Raw genomic sequence first — 9,271 nt, 5'->3', positions numbered from 1 at the left:
CAATAGTGGCAGATTAGTTGACTTTTGTAGTATTTATTGATTTCATTGTAATAATATTCTATATTTTCATATTTCTCTATTACATTTACAGAAAAGTTACCTATTGTATATAAAGGGTTTGAAGCTATCATTTTGTATTTGGAGTATTAGAAGAATAAATATCATTTTAGTTATGATTTCTGATTAATTTGGTATCTTGTTTTAATGCATTGGCCTTAAAGTGGTTATCTCTCAGGTAACTGAGGCATTTTTAGAACAACATAAAAGTTATTAGGCATATGAAATAGTTCCAGTCCCAAAGAACAAGGAATAGCCTTATTTTTGGATTTTTCATACATTTGACAAAAACTTTTCACACTGAAAAGAAAATTACTATCTTCAGTTTTTTTTTTAATAACTTATCTTTCCACTAGTGGTTCTCAGTCTGTTAACCCAGTATTTTCCACTGATTTTATGAAAGGAGAGTAAGATTATCACCAATTCTATTGAAAATCACACTGTATCACAATATATTTGTTAGTGGAAAAAATTAATCACATATATGCATATATGAAAAAGTAAAGGTAAGAGTTCCTCTTCACCTGTGGTTGTATAGTTCCTGTTGGACCAACCATACCTCAGGCAATAATCTCAAACTGTGGAAAAAAAATGTATAGGACAAACACATGAAGGCTGGAGAGTTGATGAAAGTAGGTAGATTCTGGTGATACACGGATGAAGGGAATGACCCTGGGTTGAATTTCCCAGTTTTAGGAAATGCTTTTACTTGAAGGGCATGTACCAGACTATCCAATGTGGTCAACTAAAACTTCAATGGAAAACCCTCTGCTTTGCTGTCTTGAAGAACAGGACAATGTAAAGGACCAAACTTACTTGAAAGCTTGAGGAGAAATCCTAGGAAGAGCAAGGTCAGAAAGAGGAACCTCATGTTCTGTGTATAAATTCTGCTCTTATCTCAGTTGACACCTGAATATGTATACATGGAAAAAACTCTAAGTAGCCTAAAAAAGGCTATATTGATTTGAGATTTAAGCTATTTTCTACTAAAGAGGAAACGTGTATTTTGAATTGTCAAGTCCCTGGGTAAAGAAAAAAAAAAGGCTTTGGAGGAATATAAAAGTCAGAATGTCTACAACATATCATTCATAATGCCAAAGACACAATCAGAAAATATCATATCACAAAAGAGCATAGGAAGGGAGACATTCTTCATAATGTATGAGCAGGCTAAGGCTTGTTAGGATATAACAAGCAATTATCAGAGAGGAAAATGATAAATTAGACCTTATTAAGTAAAATATTTGTTTGTTAAAAGATGTCATTAGGAAATAAATATATAAGTGACAGATGTGGAAAATTTATCTGAAATATTTGCAAAATCTGTATCTGACAAAGGACTGATAGCCAAGAAGTATGAATATCTACAACTCAAAAATGAAATGACAAAATAATGCAATACAAATTAGCAAGATTTTTACAGGTGCTTCGCAAATAAGGCATAACAATGAGCAATATCTACTAGTCATCAAGAAAAGTCATAGTGAAACTACAATGGGAAACCAGTTCATATGACCAGAATGGCTAAAATGGAAAGACTGACAACACTGAATATGGACAAGAATGTGTAGGAACTGGCACTCTTAAGTATTGTTGGTGAGAGTTTAAAATTTTAATATTACTTTGGAAAATATCTGGTTGTATATTATAAAAAAAAGACATATTTACTCATGACCCAGAAAATCCAATCATAGTATTTATCTAATAGATTAAGAGCGTGTCTACCAAAAGAAACCTGTAAGAATATTCCTACGAGTTGTAGTCATGATAGCCCAAACTTTCTGGAAGCATCCCAGGTGTCTATTAGTAAGAGTGTAGATAATCAAACTGTGCTATATTAATAAAATGGGATGCAATTCAGCAATAAAAAGAATGAACTACATGTAGCAACAGGGATGAATCTCAAAAACATTGAGTGAAAGAGAGATTGTACAGAAAGATAAATACTGCATGACTATATATATATATATATATAATCACTTAACTCCTGGGAGTTAGTGCAGTGATTTATTGCAAAGAGACATGAGGGAAATTTCTGGGAAGATGGTAATATTCTATATTTTATCTGGGTTGCACAAATGTATGCATTTGTGAGGATTTATTATATGGTATACTAAACATTTATGCATTCCATTGTTTGTAGACTGCATCTCAAAAGAAACAAAGCTTATACTCTAGACAACTATATCCTTCTTGAACTCTTTATTGGGAAGTGTACTGTGTCTACAACTAACTTTACAGTGCATCAAAAATAATATAGGTTGATAGATAGATGGAGGGAAGGACTAATGAATGGATATGTGTAAAGCAAATACACTAAAATATTAATTATATCACCTAGGTATTATGTATATGGCTATTTACTGCAAAAATCTTTCAACTTTTCTGTGTGTTGGAAAGTTTTCATTATAACATATTAGAAGTAAAAGGTAAATGTAGGATATAAAATTTATTTTGGTTATTTATTCATCTTAAACATACATCAGCCTAATGCATGCACTATTTTGGTGATTCTTGGTGTATATATTAGGACAACTGTAAATTATTGGCATTTTCATCAATAAACATTCAAATACTATTTGAAGATGGCATGTGAGTCCTTGATGTAATAAGATCATGGAAGCCCAGTATAAAAACATGCAGAATGCATGTTAGCAGCTTGAAAGAAAATTCTGAATAACTGTTGAGAATCCTTTAAAAACATTTTGCATTATCAATGTTGATAATGGTACAGAGGTTTAGAGGGTATGCAAAAAGTAGATATCAATCTGTCTGAGTTGAAAAAGAATTCTGAAAAATCAGCTCAGTATGAAGTTCCAGGAATGTATGATAAGGAAGTATAAAATAGGAGTTCTAATTTCTAAAGTTATTTTATTCCTTAGTGGTATATAACATAATGGTGCATCTCACATCCGAGGACATTTTAGGGTTAATGAAATATGTTATTTATGAGTTCCTATGGTGCTCTAGATGTCATGCTCTTTGGAAGAAAGAAACATACCAGGTACATACATATAATCTATCATGTAAGTATGCCATGTGAGTCCAATCTGTAGGAGACTCTTAACTTACCTAGTCTTGTCTGGGAAAATGTGTAAGAAAAAGTAATACAGAGTTAATTATGAAGCGTGATTAGCAATTCACCTGGTTGAAAAGAGGGGAAGACAGGAAAGAGTTATCTAAAAAAAATAATCAGGAAGCACAGAACATAAAGGCATGAAGGAAGAGAGTGTTTCAAAAGTGATGAAATCTTTCGTATGTGAGAGTGTGAGTTGTGGGAGGAAGTAGAATACCATGAAGGTAAATTAGATTAACTTTTGAAATACATTGTGTGTCATGTCATGTATTTTAGTATTAGAGGCCAAATGTTCCCAACCCGTGGAGTTGGAGTATCTGCCTTAAGATGAAGAACTGATAAAAAGAAGACTATTCTCTTATTTAGTTCCTACAGTCAAATGATATATTATTCCATTGCCTTTTATTGTCAGGTATAAGCAATAATTTCTTACAAGTAATCAGTTGAGTCATTGAGAGTTACTCACATTATTACAATATACAATGAAATTACAATACTCCTAGAGTTGCTGAGAACAAAAATTCAATATTCTACCATATATCAAACTACCATTTGACTGTTGTCAGCACTGTGCACGCTCTAGGACGCAGGCATACGCACAGCTAGAGAGTTGTAATCCCTACAAAATGAAGGGCTGCATTTATGTGATGACTGGACAGCTCCTTTTGACAGACTAGAATTTTTTCACCCTTCAGATATTAGCACCCCGATTTTTTCTCAACGAAATGCATCATGTCCCAGGATCAGTTAGCGATGATTTGGCTGCTCTGGCTCCAACTCTAGGTCCAGAATACGCATGCGGATCTGAGCAGGCCAGGCAGAACATCACAGTGGGCTGGTCACAGTGGTTGATTCAGGATGGTTTTATAACAATTCCACAGAGATACAGGCTGAAACTTCCGTGGAGGTCTCTCTCTTTCCCCTCGCCCCTCTCTCCACTCTCTCCTTCCATTCCTCTCTGTAGTTTAACATAGTAGATATGGATTTAGAGCTGCTGAAACCATCCTGATACCAAATGAACCAACCCTACGTATGGAAGCCATGATAGAAGTGCCTGCAGATGGAGAGTGCCAGCACTGCGTGTGCCCTTGAATCCAGCTATTCGTGACATTATTTTCACTCTTGAGCCTGACAGATCTGTTAACCAATAAATTCTCCTTCTGTTCAATCCAGTTTGGTTTCCATTTTCTGATACTCACTACAGAAAGAGTTATAACACAGATGTTTCGTTTTCAGTGTCTCTGGAGTATTTTCATGAGAAATCTTAGTTTCAATTTGTCCTGTTATCAGCCTTGCTGTCAAGCTGCCTTGGTTTAAGCCTTGTTTCTGATACTCCAGCTCCTAAACTTCTCTGGGCCTCATTTTCCTCCTCAGTAAATTGGCAACAAAAATACAACTTACAGATAGTGCTTTTGTGAGGAATAAATGAGATGACAAATGGAAAGTGCTTCCTAAGGTGTCTTTCCCATGTTAAATAATTGTTAGTTATTTTCACTGCTTCACGCTGAAATACTACTTGTTATTTTTCATTTTGCATTCTGGGAGAGGCTTGGTTTATTCTGCAGTGTGCTTTATATCTTTAATATTTATGTGTTTTTAGTAACCATAAATTAATCTTTCACTTTGGTTTTAACAGATTCCAAAAAGTGAAAACAAATAAATTCCATTTTCTCTATGACTTTGAGTCAGTGGAGATAATACCTGGTAGGTTCAGAATTGCTCTTTGAAAGAGAATGTTCTTAGAGCCAAGGTCAAATAAATTGTTTTTTCTTATATCTCGCAGTCATTTAAATCATGCCCCATTTTCGCTGTTCCCTATTTGGACCATTAGTTCTTCGACTTTTTTTTTCTCTGTGAAGTTTCTATTTGCCTGCCTGCCTTCGTTTTTCTTTCCCTTCTCTCCATCCCCTCCCTTTTTCCCTCTCTTCCTTCCTTTTCTTTATCTGGAAGACGTAACATGCTATTGTCATCAAACAGCTAATAAGCTCCTGCTGTTTATCCATCGTCTTGTCAGGAAAAATTGTGAGAGACTTTGAAATGGGTGAAAGATTCCTGGAAGTCCTGTTTAGGTTACCCTGCTGGGTTATCTGTTTCTTTCATTGTTTTTGAGATCTTGTACAACTCCAGATTGTAAGGAAAATCATTCATTCACGTCCATACAAATATAAATGCATTTTATCAAATGGATTGTCCTGAGGATATTGAGCAGTTTTGAATCTTGAAAAAATTCACTTTCACATTTCTGATGGCCATTCTGTTTATGTGTCCCTTGAATTGGTTGTAAGCGTCTTATTGTTTACCTCACGAATTAATGAGAAGATGACATTTTTGACATGTTTATTTCATACGGAAGTTAAATTTACATTTAAAAAATAGTATCTTTTGACACTATCAAATTGTTTAACATCCATTCCATTATTTTCTTAAAGATGCTCTTCTTTGAACCCACTAAATATCTGTTCTATTTTAGACTGGTTGCTTTCTAAGCCTACAGCACAGCTGTCATGTTGGAATTTTTATTTTCCTTTTTTTTTTTTTTTTAGTGACCACTTATTTAACTTCTTGTTTCGGTGCGTTGTCTTATCTGAATATGATATTGAATGCAGTATTTGTGAGAAAAAGTCTTTATTTTCCTCTCCTAAGTGCGTAGCTTTTCTTGAGTAGACTATTCTTAGTTAAAAACTCATTTTCCCTGAGAGCTTCACAGCATTGCTCCAATGACTCGAAACATCAGAGCTCTATTGAGAAGGAGAGTGCCAATTTGAGTCTCATTCTTTTATGGTTACCAGTTAACATTTTTCTCTCTTGGGTAATCTGTAGGACCCTTTATATTTCTTTTACATGCTGAAATTTCATGATGATGTACTTTTTATTCAACCTGCTTGGCTCTGTATAGGCCCTTAAAATCTTCAGACTTCACTATATTCTTAAGACAGGGATATTTTCTTCAATCATTTTTGATAGTTTTCTCTAATGCATCTATTCTCTCTTAAAAGAATGTATTATTTCCAAATTGTTGCTTTAAAGTAATATCCCATTTCTGTTTTATGGGGACAAAATATTCTTTCCTAAACATACCTAAGGATGTTTGATTTTTTTTTAAGTTATTTTTTGTTCTGTGACTTGGGTATGTTCAGGGTGAATTGCTATATTATTTGGCCCTCTCAGAGTTCTGACTTTCTTCATAGGTCTAGTGATCTTGAATATTTTCATCATGATTTAGAAGAACTTGAGTTAATTATTCTTGATGACTGGCATGTGTTTCCTTTGCAAGTGTGTATATGTCAGTCTATTTTCACTAGAGGTCTTTCCTCCTGAAGACTGGGGCTTCCTGGGAGAATATAGAATATGGGGTGCTGATCTACTTGCAGACTTGGCTCTGGGTTATGTAGTGCAAAGCGAACCTTTCGTACAGACCCACGTACCAGACTGGGGAGGCTTTGCCCTGAGGCATGAATGCCCTGCTGTGATTTCCCGTAGTAGTTTGCTTTGTTTCTTCAGAGAGTAGCTTGTTCTTGACTGAGAGTGAATATTCAGCTATGGGTACCTAGGAAATAAGGTGGTTTATTAGAAGGACCAAGGAAGAGGAAGAGGAACACACTTCCTTTTTAAACATGCTTTCAATTCATCCTCTTATTTTGTATTTCTTCTAATTCTCCGATCATTTCAAGCTCAAGAGTTCTATCAAGGTGCCAGATTCATTTCTGTGTTTTCTAAACATCTCTTTTGCACTTTCTTTGTGCTTTCAATCATCTATAGGGTTCTTTTTTATTTTTATTTCCCAGAATTAAGTATATATATATTAAAATATATATACTAACTAGTGTGGGATAAATGACAGAATTTCCAGAATCTCCCACCTAGCCTTTGTTCATTTACATAAGGATAAGTGTTTACCGGTACAGAGCCTCCTGTCAATCTGGGGCAAGGAGTGGAGAGAAAACAGCCACTCTCTTGTCCCCTCCCTTCCTGGTACTCAACTGGTCCGGCATCTGACAGTCACCAAGGACCTGCCAATGGAGTTCCTCCAGGAAAGGACAGGTAAGGGAAGTGGAGGGCGCACAGTGGCTGCGGAGAGCCCGCCCCTGTGGGAGGAGACTGGCGGTGCGGGAGCTGGGCCAGCGTCTGTAAGGAATAAAAACAGTTTCTCCCAACCTGCGTTTTCCCTTGACTTATTTCGCCAGTTTCATAGGGGATTTGCCCCAAGCCAGGAACACTCTTCCCCCTGGAGCTACATCTAGTGATGATCCCTCCTGTTCTCTTTTCCATTATAGAAGTTATAGATGTCTTTTCTTTTTATATATAGAAGAGGGTCTCAACTCTTTAGTGGTTAAGTAACTTGCTTCAGGTTAATTTGCAATGTTATCTATGTCTTTCTTTTTCCTTTTGGGAATTTCCCCCTTAACCTGTTGGAGTTGTCAATCTGGTATTTGGGTCTTTCTAACACACCACCCCCTTTTATCCAAGTATTGTGATTCACTTCAGAGAAGAACTTATAAAAAGTTCCAAGCTAATCAGAGTCATTCCTAAGAAATATTTTCCTCTGAGTTGTGGGAATAGTGTAGGCCTACAGCAAACAGTGGCTACCTTTGATACCATGGAAGTGGAACTGTCTGAAAATGCAGACATTATAGAAGGAAGAAAAGCTGAAGGATGGATCAGGATAGAGTTCTGGTGACTTTGTGTCCCTGGATACTGTTATATATGACGCTACGTCTTGTCTCTTTCAGTTTTGGAATCAGTGAATTTGCTCTCTTTCTCTGGAAGATACTGTGAGTTGAATTTTGTCATTTTTGTCATGTATGTTCTGACTACCACGGTCATGCAGGAAATCTGACTGAAGAGGCTGCATTTTCATTCACCACTGGATACGGCTTCCCCTGGACAAGTAACGGCTAAGAGACAGAGGAGCATTAAGAAAGCTGACAGGTTAAAGACACCTCAAGATAAATACTGGGCGTAAAAGCCACAGGGCATAAATCTGCAAAGAAGTAAAAAGCCAACCTTTTCAAACAATAATGCTTCTCTCTCACTTACCAACTTTACATTTCCCTGTATGGCCCCGGAAGATGACTGGTTAGCCAGAGACGGGTAAGATTCCTCAAGGGAGGAACAACCTGAGACAGGCACAGTCGCAGGGGGGCCATCAGGTGAGAAATTGGGGATCAACACAGGTGAAGCTTAGAACCTCACCCCCCCTGTTTTGAGAGAAATCTTCTGCATCCGTGGATGTTTTGTTGCCCTTGTCTAGCTTGGATTAACACTTAGTCTACAGGCACACACCTGATCATCTACATTTGCTCTCTTACAACACTAAACTATGTTTTCTACCTTTATCTTGCATCTACCTACCACTTCAGCATTTTATTAAAAAAATAAATAATAATAATAATAATAATAATAAGGGAGAAATGTGGGATTCACATATAAATCAAGTATAAAAATCAAACGAATATTCATATTTGACCTGATTGTTTATAGTTCATAATGTGTGATCAAAACTGAAAGTTTCTGTGATGGCTGCCCTTGCACTGTTCACCATGTAAGAACTTATTCACCATGTAAGAATTTGTTCTCCATGTAAGAACTTGTTTGTTATGCTTCAGAAGATTGGAGACTGACGAGAATTAGGCTTGGGGTGGATTAATGATTGTGCATTGAGCATTGAGTCCCCTATGCAGAATTTTGTTGTTGTTAACAACCATTTGATCAATAAATATGAGAGATGCCCTCTCAAAAAAAAGAAAATATGTGAGTCACATATGTAATTTTACTAATAATATAAAAAAGATAAAAAAGCAAGCTGACAGGTTAATTTGGCTCACCAATTTCAATTAAACAAAAATTTTTTCAAATGAGACAAAGAAAGCTCTCTCTTTAACTACTTGATTTAACCCCACTTGGTTTTTTTCTTAACGCACTCAAGATATTCATTTCTACAGCCCAACCTCATAAAAAAAAAAGAAATAGGACACTAAGTGATTGCGCATTCCATAACTGGGCACAGGTGATCTGCTGGAAAGCAGCTAAAACACTTTCCTGGTAGCAGAATGTTCCCATAGGAAAGTTATGATGGAAAATCACTCTGTCATCTATTCTGAAATGCATGCATATTTGCCCCCCATTGATTCAATTTAA

The sequence above is a fragment of the Manis pentadactyla genome, chromosome 10 (assembly GCF_030020395.1).
Source record: "Manis pentadactyla isolate mManPen7 chromosome 10, mManPen7.hap1, whole genome shotgun sequence".
In the NCBI taxonomy this organism is placed as follows: domain Eukaryota; kingdom Metazoa; phylum Chordata; class Mammalia; order Pholidota; family Manidae; genus Manis; species Manis pentadactyla.
This window is presented reverse-complemented; position numbering follows the sequence as displayed.